This window comes from Molossus molossus, unplaced genomic scaffold, assembly GCF_014108415.1.
Source record: "Molossus molossus isolate mMolMol1 unplaced genomic scaffold, mMolMol1.p scaffold_m16_p_17, whole genome shotgun sequence".
Lineage (NCBI taxonomy): Eukaryota > Metazoa > Chordata > Mammalia > Chiroptera > Molossidae > Molossus > Molossus molossus.
The window spans coordinates 34,987,632-35,005,692 of NW_023425352.1; the positions used below are offsets into that span (position 1 = coordinate 34,987,632).

General features: G+C 41.8%; 1 protein-coding gene across 6 annotated transcripts in view; it reads left to right on the forward strand.

Annotated features, from left to right (window-relative positions):
* SGMS1 (sphingomyelin synthase 1) overlaps positions 1-18,061 on the forward strand; it is a 264,910-nt gene that overhangs the window by 100,892 nt on the left and 145,957 nt on the right. The window contains exon 1 of one of the 6 annotated variants that reach the window (XM_036264652.1): positions 6,943-7,446. The exons of the other annotated variants lie outside the window; for them this stretch is intronic. The gene's annotated coding sequence lies outside the window, so the exon portion shown is untranslated. Of the gene's footprint in view, positions 1-6,942; positions 7,447-18,061 lie in introns of those variants that run through there. 6 annotated transcript variants of the gene reach the window in all.

Sequence of the window (18,061 nt, forward strand, 5' to 3'; positions counted from 1 at the left end):
TAAAACAAAGCTGCTGGCTCTAGCTTTGGAGGATACAGTCTTTAGCATGTGAACATCGAATCAAATACCACTCTATCTCCTCTCCTGGCTCCTTTGCCATTAAATGAGCCCTTGATAGAAAAGACTTGAGTTTTGGATTGTTTTAAATCTCAGCTGTAACAGCTGTACTGTCCTCCCCCTTCTGCCCCCACCACAGATTATCAAATGTCCCAGCGATTTGATAGGGGGAGGGAGGGATAATTTCAGCACTGCAGCAAGTAGTCTGATTTAAACATAACTCACAGATGTTTGCCGCAGGCATCAGAAGAGTCATACCAGAAATGTGAAGTTCTAAGCTCTGAGCAGTGTCCTTGATAATCAGTATTCTTAATAAATCAAAGTCAAAATTTGATTTTGAAAGACAGTTTAAACTCTGATCTCTTGGCTGTGATTTGTGGGGTTGAAGGATAGAACTTCTCCCTTTATGGGACACATATCTGGATAATGCAGGTGAGATAACTAACAGGAGTCTTTTCCCAACAGAAGACTCCTTGTTAATTTAAAACTGAGATTTACTAGGTTGGTTTGCATTTAATGCTATCCAGTAGTCATTCATTCAGCTGAGCAAACACTTACTAATTACTAACCACATGTCATGCCTATTATGAGGTGTTGGGTTTGCAGAGGCAAATGAGCCTCAAACCCTGTTTTCAAGGAGTTCACCATACAGCAGGTGGACCAAGCTGTATAGGTGAACTTCCTCAGGAGGAAGTCCCTACCTAGGAGATGACACTTGAGTTAGCCTCTGTGTGTAAGTAGAATATTGTTCTCTGTGGAAGAAAGAAAGCCTGGATTTTTCAGGCAGACGGAGCCAAGTGCAACATGAAGACTTTTGAAGTCAGGGACTTATGACTTAGAAACTGGGCAAAGAATTTCTTCCCTTCCACCCAACTAAAGGAGAGTTAAAAAAAAAAAAAAGCAATATACATATAGTGAATAAGATCTAACATTATAAGTAATTTACCCCTTTTCCCCTCTGAATTAGTTTCTATTGTTGCCGTAATTAATTACCACAGTGTTAGTGTTGTGAAACAACACAAATTTATGCTTCTGTAGATCAGAACCCGACATGGGTCACCCTGGGTTAAAATCAATGAGTCCAAGGCTTTTGGCCTTTTCTGGCTTCCAGAGGCTGCCAGTAATGTTTGGCTCATGGGTTCTTCCTCTGTCTTCTCTCTGACTACTTTTCTGTAGTCAAATCCAGGAAAGGGTCTCTGATTTTATGGATCTGTGTGATTAGATTGGGCCCACCTGGATAATCCAGGATACATTTACCCTCTCACCATCCTTAATTTATTAAAATTAAAAAAAAATTTAAGTATAGTTGGCATACAATCTTATATTGGTTATATCAGTTTCACGTGTACAATATAGTGATTTGACATTTTTATACCTTAAACAGTTTTTCCTTTTTATTGAATTTATTGGGGTGACACTGGTTAACAAAATTCTACAAGTTTCAGGTGCACAATTCTACAACACATCATCTGCACACTGTACTGTGTGTGCACCACCCCAAATCAAGTCTCTGTTTATCACCATTTATCTCCACTGTACCCTCCTCCACTCCCCTCTCCTTGGCAATCATCACACTGTTGTTTGTGTCCATGAGTTTTCTCTTCTTTTTTCCCTTTTTTGCTCAATCCATGTTATATCCATGTTTGATCACACTATGTAAAGTTCTGTCTTAAAGCTCTTTTCCTTGTATTAGTACCTACTAAACTACCTCTTTCATCTGACGTGCTGTAATAGAATTCTAGGTATGAGGCGTTCCTTTTGTTGAAGGCCACAAACAATGCTGCAGTGACCACCGTTGGACATGTAGCTCGATGTCTTTTCCATACATGTCCTTAGGGAAAATATATGGCATTGCGGGTTGTTTATTTCAACAGAAGAATTTGAGAAATTAATGAAAGAGAAGAGAAAACAAATGCTTGGAACTAAAGAAAGGAAGTTCTCCAAAGGCGTTGAAGGTGGACGTGAGCATTAATTTATGCCTTAGTATGTGCCAGTCACTATGTTGGAGGATGACTTCCTTTGTTTCATTTGATGTTTCACTGTGATACCAAGAGAGATGTTGTTAACCCCAGTTTATTGACGAGGAAAGTGAGCAGTAGAAGGTTGAGTGACATGCCCCAGGGCGGGACTCTAGGGTTCCCCTCCATCATGCTGCCTCCCTCCAGGACAGCAGGGAACTCCTTAAAGTTACGTCCCCTTCCTCTCAGTCCTCAAGCGTGGTCAGCAAAACGGAGAATCTTTTTTTTTTTTGCTGCCGATTTGTTTTATTTATTTAATTAATTTATTTTTGTTACAGATGTTTCTCCTTTTTTCCCCATTGACACCCTCCTCCTCATCCCCCAAAATGGCAAATCTTTGATCTTCTTAGATAGTTTAGCTCTTTCAATCTTTAAATAGAGTATTGCTGTCACACAGCTCCCTTGGGGAACCCGTGCGTTGCCTGAAGCCTGAGGTCCTGCGGCTCTGGCCCAGCTGCTGGGGCTGATGGGAGTGGGGTGCCCGCTCCGCCTCCGGGAGTCGGTCCTCTTGGGATCTGCTGTTGGAGATGAAGCGGGCTTCCTCCGGTCTCAGGCCGAGCCTGGCTTACCGTCTCCCGGGGAGCCTGGGTCAGAGCAGAAATTCTTTTGGAGTTGCCACTCTGGGGTGTTAGTGTACTGGGATTTGAAGCTCCCGAGGATGGCACGAGGCCATTTAGGGTCGCTTCTCTGAAAGGGCTTCCGACCCAAGCATACGTCGCCTGGCGGCCCGGTGGTGGCTGCCGGTGGTGTTACTGTAGCAGACTGGTGGCTGTTTGGGGGTGATCTGGGAAGGGGAGGGGTGGTTGGATTCCACCATAAATGGACCTGCATGAAGGTGATAGGATTTTCCACAGGAATCATAAAAATCAGGGTGTCGGGAGCATCCAGACGCCCAGGCCTCGTTCCATTCCTCTTGTAGTTGTGCTGATGGCTCTTCTGAGGAGCAGTGTTCGATCAAGGTGTGTTGCAGCTGCCTGCTCAGCTGATGCAGCTCGGCTCCGGGTGGCCTGGGCCCTGGGCCTGGATGTTCCTGGGCTTCTGTCCCTTAGAGAAAGCTCCATGGCAGTGCAGAGACAAGGAGCTACTTATGTGACTTCAGGCCAGTGGCAGCTGCAAGAAAGGAGAGTGATAAAGTCCTTCTGTTTTGCTTTTGTTTAAATATAAAAGGTACTTTCGGATTTTTATAACATTGCAGTGTTCCTTAGGAAAGCTTGACTTGGGGCATTTATTCTGAGGGTTTGGGGACTTTCTGTGAGGGGAGGTGCTAGCTGTCAGAAGGATAGTCTGACAGGGATGGACCTGTTGGCTGGACCTATGTACCAATAGGCTGTGTGGTCTTGTTCCAGTTACTTTCCCGCCCCGGGCCTTTAGTCCAGGGAGCTTGGACAAGCTGAGTGATTTGCATCCAGTGCTCCCTGGAGGCCCTTTGGAAGAGGATTCTAGAACAGGAGATGAAATTGACGAGAAACATGGTCTAAATGGCTCAACCTGGAATGTCTCAATTTGGGACTTCATTATTTTCATCATAGCTTTTTCATAGTTTCTAACTCTCGTTGTCAGAAAAGGAAGTTGTGAGGCGTATACAATACAGTGGGAAAAACGCAGCTGTATTTTCTTGAGAGAGAAGACAGGGAAGCGTGAAAAGGAAGGCTTAATCTCTTCCCAGATGTTTACTGAACCAGATCTGCTATTTTTAAGGTACTGGCGATGCAGAAATGAGTATCACTGATGTGGTCCTTGCCATTGCGGAGGTGAGGTTGTTGGGGCAGGGCAGGCGTTCCGCTGCAGAGGTGATGTTGTCAGTGTAGCTGTGACAGTGCCTGGAGAATTAGTGTGGACTAAGTGTGATGTAGGATCGCATGTGACAGGGAGCTCAGGACAGTCACCCGGGGGTGACGTTTAGCTTGAGATGCGAGGGAGGGGAAGGAGAGCATGCCAGGGCAGATGGGGGAGGCCTTTCTTTAGGCAGAAGGAACACAGGAGCGAAGGCTCCCCAGCAGACAGGAGCTGGGCCCATCCGAGAAGGTGAAAGAAGGCCAAGGTCGCTTCGAGGCTAGCGGGCTTTGGGGACAGAGGGGCATGAATGATCTAAGAGGTAGGCCAGGGCTTGTGGCCCAGACACGGAGGAGCCAGACTGTATTCCAAAGAGCAGTGGGAGCACTGAGCTCCTTGGGGAAGGGCCATCTATGGTTACATAGTGATTTTAGAGGGTCAGAGCTTCTTGGTGGAGGATGGCTTTGGGGGGGGCATAGAGAATATGGGGAGACCAATTTGAGGCTTCTGCAGTCACCCAGGTTTGTGGTCAAGGCTTCATGTTGCTCAGGTTGGGGGGAGCGGAGATGAAGTCTGCAGGACGCCTGCTTGACTGGATGGGGAGACAGGTGCTGAGGGAAAGGAAAGATCGCTGGGTTCGGTCCTAGGCTGCTGGGAGACTTGCGGGGATGTGGTCTGCGTGGGGTGGGGGTATCTGCGGGCACCTTCCTTCCTCTTTGGGGATGTGCTCTCCTTACGTGATGTATGGTTTGCCCCGTCCCCCTCACGCCTCTGCAGAGGTGGCCCTTACTCGGGAGACCTTTGAGCCCATGTCAGTCGACTTTACTCAATAGCACTGATCACCACCTGACAAATGTATTTTCTTATTTGTTTAGGGTAAATGTTTTTTAAGAGAATGTGAGCTCCTTGAGGGCGAGGGTTTTGTCTGTTTCACTTCCTGCTTTGTTTGTAGCACCTAAAACAGTGCCTAGCATATAGGTCCTCAATAAATAAATACCTGTTGAATGAATCATGAGTTTGATTTTAGTTCTTTTTTTTGTATCCTTTTCAAACTTGATTGACTTTTATGGGGAGGCTAGAAGAATTTGACATATCAAATCTTTTTAAAAAAATTTAGGCAGGATGAGTGGAAAAGTTTGCTTCTTTTTCTTTTTTAAAATTCAGTGTTAGATAAAGTGGAAGAAAGAAGTTACAAAAATGTTTTAAATACCACTCTTTTTTTTTTTTTTTTTTTAATAAATTGGTATAAAGACCAAGACATCCATTTGTTAAACTGTTCAAATTTGGGGGCTAAATTATAGCACACTGTAATTCCTCTAAGGGACTTGTTTTTCTGGGAGGGGCCGTTGACCTTTTGATGACATCATTTTTACTTCCTGGGAAAGTCATGGAGCCCAGGATCAAACCTACCTTGAAGCAGAAATTTGAAGGCAGCACTAGATAAAAACCTTTTGTTAGAGATATTGTTGGATCTCTGGGACTCTGCATAGCCAGTAATTTGAAAGGACTAATACTTCAGATGTGTTCCTAAACTTACTAACTTTTGAGAATATATCTATTGCCATCACTTGTAAAAAACAAACAGGATTTCTGATTGTGAAAGAGGAGGCTGTATATCTGATGGTTACAAATACAGCTGTTGGAGTCACATCTGTTTGAATCACCAGCACTTACTACTTGTGTAACCTTGCACAAGTTACTTAACTTCTTACTGTACATGGGTGTTACCAAAATTGTATTGTTATTTGAGGAGTTAGAAGAAAACAAAGATGTTATTGTTGACATTTAAGAGCTAACCTAATTGATGTTATTAAATGGGATTTGGAGGCAGAAGTATCATAAAGAGAATTAAGTGTTAGAGAACGTAATTGGTCCAATCCCATCTTACCCAAACTTGCCTGAACATAAGAACATCCTCGGGGCGCTTAGGAAAATGTGGATTCTCAGGCACCACCCAGATTTGCTGAATTGGCTCTCCAGAGGTGGGTCCTGAGAATCTTGCTAGGGTAGGTAGGGTGATGACGCATCTTAGCTTTTGTGAGTCTGTCCTTGGTTTCAAATATTCTGCCCAGTGGATTTCACATGTGTGTTTATACTTGCCAGATTATATCCCAATTCAGAATCTTCTCTCTAATCAAAGCAGATTTTAACTTGCTTCCGGTTTCCCAGGAAGATGAGATGATATGTAACTCCAAAACAACCTAGCGTTGGTGTAAGTTGATCAGCTTTCTTGGCCTTCTTTCTTTCTCTTTACAAAACCTGCACAGTCTTTATAACCTGCTCTGGGAAATACATGCAGTGACATGGTCAACATCTGCTGACAACCCCAGTCGCCCCGAGTCTGCGAGGCCTGTCACTGCAGGCTGTCAGAGTGACAGCGACCAGGAAGCAGTGTCTGCCCTGCAAGGCGACCCCCAGCCCTGGTTCACCGGAGGCCAAGCCTGCAGAGCGGCTCTTTCCTGCCGGGAGCGGGAACCGGGAGGTACCGTTCCGCTCCGCCGCAGGAGGACAGCGTGTGCTCAGGGTTCCGGAGGTCAGCGACTTGTTTACACCGGAGCCGCAAGTTCATTTCCCTCTCCGGCCCCCCGCAGTTAACTAATCCTTTCCCTACCAGTGACAGAGAGACGAGTGCGTAAAACTTTAGCTGCCAGGGCGGAGCTTTGTGCAGACCTGGCAGGTGGGGTTCACACCTGTCGGAGGAATACAGGGTTTTCATTTCATTTTCAGGAAGGTGGGGGCACTCCTGCGCAGGCGCGGCTGCGGGCGTGGGGTGGGGGCGGGGTAGGGGGACTCTTTAAGGAGTCTGTGAAGATTGAAAGACTTTGCATCTTTTATTGGTCCTGGTTTCATATTGATATTTTACTTCACTGTATCTCAGGTTGGTCTTAACTGTATCCTTCTGTTTGCATTATCATGGGAGACATTGATTTGTGCTAAGAATCTTATTTGGGTAAGTTCATGTTCTGACCCGTGGCAAATCAATCCACTTTTAAGAACTTTTTAAAAATGGAAAAGTTGTTGTATGTATGTTTATAAATATGCGTACTTTTACTTCCTTAGAAAAAGCCTGTGATGTTTTGAGCTCATCTACCTAAACACATTTAAAGTTAAGAATTTAGAGATTGAAAAGGAAGGTATTTCTTACTCTTCTTTCTTCTTCCTTGCCTTAATATTTTCACGTACACAATGTTGTATCTGCACAGCATTAAATGGTGGAAACCTAAAATTTTAGCGAATTGAAAAACAACTCATTAGGGAAATGTTGTGAAATCTGGGTGATGTTGGCACACCTAAGGGACTAACCCTTAGACAGAAAAGGCCAGAGGCGGGGTCGGTGTGGGTGAGTTTTTCTCCTCTGGGGTGGACAGGTAGAAGGAATCTGGCCCTCAGTGGAGACAGAACCTTTACCTCCCTCAGGAGCTCAGTGGTGGGCTGAGTGGAGGCCTGCATTACCACATTCTCACCTGACTTCTCTTGCCACCTCCCCCTTAATTTTTCCCATTTCTTTCCTCATTTGCAAATCATCTTTGTGTGGGGAAGAGGCTGGAGGTGGAAATTCAAGTCACCTTTTTTACAGGCAGTAGAAATGATTACCCAGGTAAGCGGTTCTGATCAGTCGTAGCCACAGATTGATATCTTGTGAGTGGCCTCTGGGGGAGGAGGAAGTTTGTGGAAGAACAGCCAGGGGCCTGGGCACACGGGTCCTGTGGACAGGGAGGAGGCAAGGCCCAGGCCAGGCATTTCTAAATTGCAAATATACTACCTAGTGAAGACAGTCTTTGTCTACAAAGGAAGCCCTCTGTTCAGAGAAACTAAAAACCCCAACTCCCTTCATCCCCTAGCAAACGTACACACAGCAAAAATGAACAGTAAGCAAGATGTGCAATTTTAATTTTGTTAACTACCCATACTTAAAATTGTAATTGTTTATGTAATTATGTCTAATTATCTAAAAAGTAGTCCTAAGATTTTTTATTAGGGTTTTAATGATACCATGTATTTTAACATCTCACCATATTGTCTCACCTTTTTAAAAGTGGGGTTCCTACCCTACACTTTTTCTAAACTCCCGCTGCATCAAACATAGGACAAAGCACATAATAAGGACTTTGAGACGACTTGTTGGATAGAGGTGAAGGGTGACTCAGTCAGTTTCTGTAGGTGGGATTCTGCACTCCATGCTTATGGATGCTCTCATATTCATGATGGTTACTTACAGGCAATTCTAGTTCAAGAAATGCTTGCTACTTTTTCTTAGTCTGTATGTGAATCATGTGGAATTATCTCTGCAAATTAGTTTTTTTAACGCAGAGAAGAGGGAAAAATCAAACACATTTCATCAAGTGCTCTGCTTAGGATAATTAAAAATGTAACGAAGTACTTTTGTATGTAATATAAAATTTTGCATAAAATTATGTGTAAAACAGATCATTGTAAATAGTTGCTGTTGTAATGCTTCACATAATTTAGGACTCTGTTTTCAGTTGTGTTAGAAGGATGGAGTTTGGGGACTGGATTCCTTTCCTCTGTCCAGTGAGCATCGAAGGGGGGTCCCAAGGGAGATGCTGTGAAGGGACAAGGGAGAGGAGGTCCTGCAAGTAGGGTGAGGGGCTTAAGAATGGGGGGCACAACAGGGCCCACTGGGGGGCACAGGTGTTACTGCCATAGCATAAACCGCCGGGGAAGATGACCGGAGCTGCACGTGGCGAGGCCTGACACTCCGTGCAGAGAAGTCCTTACTCTTGGTTTTTAAGCAGGAAGTGACAAGATACAATTTCTGCTTGCAGAAGATCTCTTCTGTACTGTTTTGGGGATGGACTAAGGCCACCAGAGCATTTAAAAATTCAATTGCTTCTTCCTCAGGCCTCCCTGTGCCTGTCTCTGCTGTATTTTCTGGGAAGCACTTGTCACCAGACCACACAGTGTTTGCTTTATTTATTTATTTGCTCATTGTCTGCTTTCCTAACTAGAATGTAAACTCCCCAGAGGCAGAGATACATCTGTATCCCTTTGTGGTATCTCCAATGCCACCATAATGCCCAGCAAGTAATGGTGCTCAGCAAGGACGTATTAACCAACCAAATGCCCGAGTCAGTTTCTGAAATCAAAGCGAGTTTTGCCTTCCCCCCAAATGTAATACTTGGTTACAAAAGGAAAAAAAAATAGTAACAGTCCACTGGGGAACCTGGACAACACCTGAAACAGGTATCAGAATTAACATCGCAGTAAGTGGCAGTGGTGTCCCATGCGTCTGGATGTCATACCCAGTTGAGAATGGGGGCATCTGAATCTAATCGTGAAGAAGCATCAGAGAAACCCAATTGAAGGATATTCTCTAAAATGACTGGCTTGTATTCTTCAAAAATATCAATGGCACGAGAGACACAGCTGAAGAACTGTTTTGGTTTAAAGACCACTCAGGAGACATAAGAGTTAAAAGCAGTTTGTGATTCTGTGCTGGATCCTGGGGAAATGAAAACTGCTGTAAAGGTCATTAAGACGACTGATGAAATTACAATATGCAAAGGGGGCCGGGGAAATATCACCATCGAACAAGAGGGTTTATATATAATTTAGCTCTTTGGATAAAATGTCAGGATTCACAAGCCACATATCTGGGTGGCTTGAGCCGTGTTGCAGGACCCGGGCAGCTGGCGAGAGAATTGGATTCCAGCGACCTGGCTTCTGTCCGGGCTCTGCTCCCCAAATTGTGTGGCGACCATGGTTCTTTCTCAGAGGTTGGAGTTCTGAGGTTTAGACTCTGGCTGTTATATAACTGGATCTGAATAGCAGACCTACTTCCAAGGATGTGAATGCTAGAGTTTACTGTGGCTGCCTCTAGAGGTAGGATTCAGATTTCAAAAGGCAAGGAAGGAGGAAAAAGTAAAGACCGTGATTGACGGTTTTGTCTGTTAGCACTGACATTCTTATTTGTTGGTTCCTTCTTGTTGGTCAAATTACACTGAAAACACAGAGGGAGGTGGGGATAGAAGGAAGTGCCAAGTACTCAAAACACAGTTTTGCGGAGAATATACAGTCTTTCTATCTTCTAGAGTGGGGAAGCTAATGTCAGGACTTTGTTTTAGAGGGCATGTTTTGTATTCAGTCACATTTCATCCCTGTTCCTTCTGCCTGGCTCAGTGATCACTGAGACCCGGTGATGATAGACATTCGTAACATGAGCGTGAGCCTTCCTAGCATTGGCTAAAGAGTTCTTTGAAAAATCAGCTGAGATCCCTTGTTAAATTTTGAACCACCAAAGAGAGTTTTAGAAATAATATATCCATATACCATGATCATTGAAATTAGAAGGTAAATTTAAAGCATTTTAACATAACAATGGTTGAAACTGTTTCCTGATTGAACCTGAACTAACAAATCTAAACAAATACCATCATCAGGCATCTCAAGGTTTTGAACCACTTCCTTGGGTGGATGGGAGAAAGAGGTCAATAAGAGTTTATGATAGTTGAGATGGAAGGATGAAGACTGTCCAGAAACCTGGAGCCAGTAACATAATTAAGGTTTTAGAGTGTTATTTTACATGGATGTTTCTCAGTGGGGTATGTAAATAATGTGTCAAAACTGTAAGGAGTAACTGAAAATGTAGTAATATTAATGGAACCCAAATCAGAATCCTTAGGTAGAGATTAAAAGTGTTAATACATGTGGAGTGCTTACATGGATGTAAAGGGTCTCTAAGTGTTTTGATGATGAATGAATACCCTTTTGAGTTAATTTTTATTTTAAAATCTATTTTCTTTTGCTTAAATGTGAAGCGTGCATGCATACACGTTTTATAACTGCTTCAGGTTCCCACATATTTTATCTTTTACTAATTTGCTAGTAAATTTATAGAAAGAACAAACAGCAGTTATTTGGTAGGAATTTGGTTTAAATGATGTCTAAATCTTGATAAAGATGCAAAGTAAAAGATATCTAGACAGGCTTCAACAGATTAAGCTTTTTTTTTAAGTACAGTATGTGAATTTAGCCTAAGCCATACTTTAGAAGATAGCCCTTTGTCATTAACTCTTTAATTAATTAACCGAGAGACCACAAGAAAGCAATTTTGTCTCACAATGTGCCCTACCCTTGTGCTATACCAGATTAAGTATAAAATATATGATAAATTCATGTTATCCCTTTTCAAATTGTGAAGAATGGTGCAATTTTATACTATCCTACCACTGCTTAATTTCTGACAGCCTGTCTACTCTAGAGAATATTTATCTTTATATGTTTATATATAAGAAAATGCTGTTGTGGTTATGGTGACAACTTTGAGGTTTGATGAGTATGTGTATCAGTTGTATCAAATAAGATGATCTGAATAAATTTCAAAAATACATGAATATATAAAATGCTAAATATGAGATCTTTTTGTGACTTACCTTTTAGTGGTATTCTAGCAATAATGAAACCTTTCTTTTCTTTACATCTGTTATTCTTTTAGTGCTTATTAGATGCCAGGCACATGCTAAGTGCATTACATAATTTTGCAGTTTAATTCTCCCACAACATTAAGACATGGGTATTTGCAGCTTCATTTCACAAATGAGGAAACTGAGTTTTTGAGAAGGAGTACCTATTACATAAACTCAGAAATGGTGGTTTCAGATTGATGCAAGATGGTTTTGTGTCCACTTTTTTTTTTTTTTTTTACCTTAACAGCTTTATTAAAATTACCTCTCAGAAGATGATTATTCAGCGTACTCATGAAAACAAGATTTGCTAATATTCTTAGCCAACTGTGTAGGTGGGACAAAAGTTTAATTAACTAGTTTTAAAGTTAAAGAAAAAGATAAAGGAGTGCCATAAGAATGGCTATTATTTAAAAAAAATCACACACACACACACCGAAACCCCCAAAATGGCTAATGTTGACAAGGATATGGATAAATTGGAATTCTTATGCTCTGGTAGGAATGTAAAATAATACAGTTGCTATGGAAAACAGTAAGGTGGTCCCTCAAAAAATTAACAGTGTACTTACCACATAATCCAGCAATTCTACTTCTAAGTATCCAATAGAATTGAAAACAGGATCTTGAAGAGATATTTGCACACCCATCTTCATAGCAGCATTAGCCACAGTAACCAAGAAGTGGGAGCAACCCAAATGTCCATCGAAGGATAAATGGATACATAAAATATGGTATAGACAAACAATGAAATATTATTCAGCCTTGAAAAGGAAGGGCATTCTAACAAATGCTACAATGTGGATGAACTTGAAGACATGCTAAGTTCAAAGGGACAAATACTGTGTGGTTCCACTTACATAAAGTGCCTAGAGTAGTCAAAATGACAGAGACAGATGCAGAATGGTGGTTTCCAGGGGCTGGTATGAGGGAATGGAGAGTTATTGTGTAGTAGGTACAGAGTTTAACTTTAGGAGGATGAAAAAATACTGGAAATTGATAGTAGTGATGATTGTACAACAAAGCGAATGTTCTCAATACCACTGAACTATACTTAAACGTGGTTAAGGTAGTACATTTTATAGTAAGTATATTTTACCACAATTAAAAATAATAATAACGGGGAAAAAAAAAAAAAGGACTGTCGTGGTTGGCTGTGAATTCTTCCTTCTGAAGAATAAAAGGGATTTATATCCCAGTCACATAGTTTGCAAGTTTAATTATTCCAACCCACCCAAACAACATTCTTTGGAAACTTGAGGGTGATGGGGATTCATTGAGACCTTGAGTTTTATTTCCCTAACCCCCAACTTGCTTGAAGTCTTCATTCTTTTCATCTTGTCCAATGCCGAATGAATGCGCTTTTCTTAGAAATTGAATTCCCTGGAGGGTGATACCAGCATACTCACACTCAGAGGATTTTAACAGCAGCTTGCTCAGCCGGAGAGGAAAAGCAAAGTGCAGACATAACTTGGAGCTGACATTCAGATAGGTAAACAAGATGTTTCTAAAATGAAACCTATAACCAAGTCATGCTTTTCAGTTAAGCCCAGTGTTAGATGGTAAATGGATGAATCATCAGGTCTAATTCTCAGGAACCTTTTGGGTAACCTTACAGAATCTCATCGGTTCCCCATTCTATTTGGAAAAGTTTAATGGGATGCAACAATGAAGCTAGCTTGCCCTATTTTCCAGCTTTAACACTATATGGATCATATGGACTGTACTGCTTGAGGAGATGGGTCCGACCTTTCCAGCTATTGGAGTGGTCCCTGTGCAGGAGCTAGCAGTGTAGTGGTGATTGGACCTCACATTCTAGTGCAGAATGATCCCGAGTAGGCATCTTTCTACTTGTGTGAAAGTTCAACAAAGGAGTACTGGGAGCATTGGACAGAGAGGCCTTTACCTTACTTGGGGGGCAGGGGAGAAGTGTGGGTGAAGCCAGAGTTCCCCAAGTTAGTGATGGCTGAAGTGTGACCTGGAGAAGTTTGTATCAAGGCTTCTGGACTTAACACTAATGACAGACAGTGGGGGGCGGTTGTCACTTTTCAGTGGGGAGAGGAAGGTGGAAGTAACCAGGGTGATTTCACCTCTCCCCACTTTTAAGGTCACTTTTGTTCCTGGGTGGAAGCTAGAGTGGAATCAGTGAGACCACATAGGAGGCTGCTGCCAAATTGTGCCCAAAGGGGATGGCAGTGATACTAGCTGGCACGCATGGAGGGCTATGCAGCTTTGTTTACATGCCTTGCCCTCACTCAGCTCTGTGGGCTATAGGCGGCATTCTGGGAGCATTTGTTCAGATGAAGAAATTTAGGAGCAGAGAGGCTAAGCAATTTGCTGAAGGTCGCACAGCTTATACTGACTGGATCCAGGATGGCAGGCCGGCCCAGGTGCTGGTAAGTAGGAGCTCTTTTATTCCCCCGAAGCCATGTGATCATCAGGAATGTGGTGTCGGAAGGTCCAGGGGGGTTGATTGCCTTTTAACTGGGCTCCAGGAGCCCTGGGGTGGCTCTGGCCAGTCTGTTCCTTCTTGGGAGAGATGACAGCTGTTGCACCATATCAGCTGGCCTGGCTTATCTTTTGTGGAGGAGTGGGTCAGTTGGGGGCATTTCCTAGTGCTGTGTGTACCCAGGTGCCTGGTTGCTTTCCTGGACGGTGGTAGTGGTGGGGGTGCTGGGCATCATGTGGGGGTGGTAGCAGAGTACACAGTGTGATTCTGTTTAGTAGGTAAGCTGTACGTTGATATTTATTGACGTGAGCAGGCTCCGCCAGTTCCCTAGGCATTTGGCTGAGGAATAAAGAACAGCGGATGACCAGAGAGTGCATTTTGTGGTGTTTACTTTGTACAGAGCTATGTGCTTGGCACAACCTGCTTGACAATAAAGGCAGCAAGGAATTTACAGCCAGTAAAGAATTATTTATACCAGAATACAAAAACAGACTTTTCAGATGTTTTGGAGGTCTGTTTCTGGCAGGTGGTTGTGGAGAGTGTGTACCCCATCTACTAAAATTTGGGGAAGATGGTTAGCAGTTTTGTAGAGAAGCAAGGAACTGTGATTTTCCACTTCGTTTAAAACAACCTACCTGCATTGGTCATGCTTATCATTTAATACATTGGACTCAGTATTAAAGGAAAACTGACAGGTGGGGAGCATCTGCTCTTTCCCTGGTCTAAACAAGGTTGAATTGTTTCTTTTTTTAATTAAAAAAATATATGCACATGGTTTTAAAGTTCCCTAAGCAACATAGAAGAAAATAAAAAGTGAAAGCCTTCCTTTCATTCCAGTCCTTCCTTGCCTTCCCCAGAATTTGTTTTCTTGTGTGCCTTCCATTATGTTCTATGCAAATGCAAACATTCTGTATACAATCTGCACACGATTCCACGCTTTGCTCCTCATTGTGTAATACTTCTTGGACATGATTACGTATTGGCACACATAAGTCTAATCCATTTCAAAAGTAGCTACATGATTCTAACGTATGGAACAACCAGCATTTAACCAGCACTCATTTAGATTTGAACACTTCTTAAAACAATGTTGAGAGGTATATCCTTACGGTACATCCTTTGTTACTAACTTTTCTGCAAAGTATATGTACATGCAGAATCTTGGGAGGCTTACTCTTAGGCTTTGTAAAGCTAGCATTTGAACATCTGTTGTATGAAAAACCAATAGTCACCTTTTAGAATTTAGCTTAACATGGTCTCCATCCTTCCAGCAGTTGTGAAAAGATGCTGATCAAATGCATCACTTCTATTTAAACATTGTCTCCTAATAGGGAGGCATTTCAACCAAAAGGTATTTCAGGCAGGTGCAATTTAATTGGTTGAGTAAGACCCTCTCTTGATAGATGCAGCTCCATCTTGGTTCTGAGCCCCAGCACCCCACTGAAACCCAAGAACTGGAGTGCATGATGCGCACGGGAGCCATTCACTTCCCTAGACGGGGAGCTTCATGATGCTTGGACATGCGGGTTGTGCCGAGTATCTGTCAGTGCAAAGTCTTAAGATCTGCACTTACAGCCGAAGGACTGTGTGGCTGCTCTGTTTTTCACTGCCTTTGTGTGTCACCGTTCATGGGATATTGTTTTGCCAGCTTCATGCATGTTAACCTACCTGTTTAGGGTAGGGCTTAAACTCCTTATTAATATAGGTGTAGTTCTGCAAACGTTGTTTGTTTTTCACCACCTTTCTAAAGTTAAATCTTATTAGGAGGTGTGAGGATGTTTAAAGAAACTCATAGTGATTCTTTGTTTTTGTTTCGATGTCTCAGTCTTTACCTGATGTTTGGAACCTGGGCTTTGCTATTTAATTCTCTATACTATTAATTATATTATAATTACTACAATTAAAATTTGGGAAACACCTGGAAGCCCGTGTATACTGTGCCTCATTGGTCAGTCACTTAGTATGTCTTATTTTACATAAAAAACAAAAATAATGAAGTACTAGCTTACAGATTTGTTTGAAAGACAGTTTGCTAAAATATCAATCAATAATTGTTGTCAGTGGTGATCTGAGATGAGTGCAATTACTGAGCTTTTGTAAGTATATATCTAACTTCTATAATGTGGTTTGGAGAGGTCCTGGAGTGGGTGCACCCACTGAGCACCTATTAATAACTACTTCTGTGTAAATAGTAACAGTTACTAACAGTTACTACTCATCAAAACCCTGCAACTTTTTTTTAGCTGGGTTTTATGGATCAAGAATCTGAAAAGGATAATTGAACACACGGGGGCCCACAGTTTATAAGTGTGGAGCCAGGATTTTCCCCAAGCTCCTCTGAGGAGCTTAAGACTCAGAATTAAATGACCTAAGCATAGGTCATTAAAGGTCACACAGCTAATGAGCAGCCACGTGGTCTGAAATCCAGATTCTTCAGAGTTGCTCACCGTTGTTATTTAAGGCAGGATCTCATGTGTGGGCCTGTTCTACATATTTTAAGACATTTAGCTTCCCTGGAACTCACTAAATGTCGATTGAGACCCCATTGACTGCCATCCAAACATATGCCTGTCCCACATATTTCTAATGTCTTCTACTAGGTGTCATATTTACATTTCTTAATTTCAAATGTATCTTTTACCATTATATTACATTACCTCCCATGGCAATTTTTTAATCAACAGTAATCAAACTTGACTCTTGCTTATAATTTGGAATAGTTTGAATAATTAGAATAATTGCAAATGTAAATCATTGGAATGCAGGTGACAGAGAGCATCTCACCCAGATCCTTGTTTTGTGGATTAAACACACACACACACACACACACACGTACACTCACACACACGTACACTCACACACTCACACCCCCCTCTACCCACCCAGAGGCACAGAACAGAGATGAGGGGAAAGACTTTGAAAGTCAAAAAATACATTGGCAGGTCGGTGGAGGTGGGGGACATTTCTTTCCATTACCAGTTTGTTTCAGGCAAATGTATTTGACCTGAGCTGTGTTTATTTTCTAATGAGTGATTTTGACCTTTCAAAGGGAAGACATTTGGAGGGTTATTGTAATTGAATTGAAACAGCACACCATGGAACTGCAGGGCGAGTTTGTGGCTATTTTGGAAAAGGTATTTTAAACATTTTATAATGCTGACAAAGCTGGACACTTATGAAACCTGTCAGTCTTACCCTAGCAAGTGCTGTGCAGGCTCTCCCCGCATTTAAGTAGAATAAGAGGCAGATCTAATAATCTCATGTATACTGATCCTGATAGTTTCCATGGAGGGAAAGAATTTTTGGTGAATGAAAAATGTTATTGTTTGAGAGCATTCACTTCTTCAGAAAATTTCTTCAATCCCTGTCGAGTGGCAGATACAGTTTTAAGTTCTGTTGATGAATTGGATATATAGATTTTGCCTGTTGTTTATGGTGCTGAATGTTTCCATACTGTTTCTGTATCTTCAGTAAAAGATAACTTGAAAAGATTACTTGTCTTCATTCATTTAGGGAATCAGACAACTGTAATGCCCACTTTACAGGAACAAGATCAGAAGTTAGTTCTGGTAAACATACCCTTTCTTTACCTGACAGCATTGGCCTTGTTGTTTAATTGTGTGCATAGTGAATAGGACATGTTTTATAGAACAAATTTTTGTTTTGTTTTGTTTTAGAGTGGAACAGATTTTTGGGGGGAACAGATTTAATAAAGGTGACTCGTTATGTAGGGAAGGCCATTAGATGACTATATATTTTTTAAAAGGGATCTTTAACTTTACAGAATTGCTTGGACCTCAGATTTGGATTGTGGTTAATCAGTTGAGCCGCAGAGCTTGAGGAAATTATGACCAGTGCAGAAATATCTTCTGATGAATGATGGGAGAGAATTTGCAGGTGTTGGAACAAACCTTCTCCAAATACCCTTATACAAATTTGGATGTGTTGAAGGATATGCATTTCTTACTGGCTGGAAAGAAAAGTTCATTTAGACTGTTGACATAGATCTTCGTTAGTGATACAGAGATAGAGGTTGTTTTGAAATCACCCAGGTCATAGTAACAGGAAATTCATTCTTTGTTTCCTTTTCTTCTCTTTTTTGCCTCCTTTTTATTCTTATTACATAGAGAATGGGAATGTTACTTGGGACAAGTCTGAGTTAATAACTCACTTTGCAGACACTAGATTTATTGAAAGCTATATTCTGTCTTTTTTACATTCATGAGAGAGAGATCACAGTTTAAAAAGCTTGAAATTGGATAACTCTTTAAAAAAATAAAATTAATAAAACAACAGATAGGGCATCTCCTGGGGTGGTTCATCTCAATTGTGTATATGTC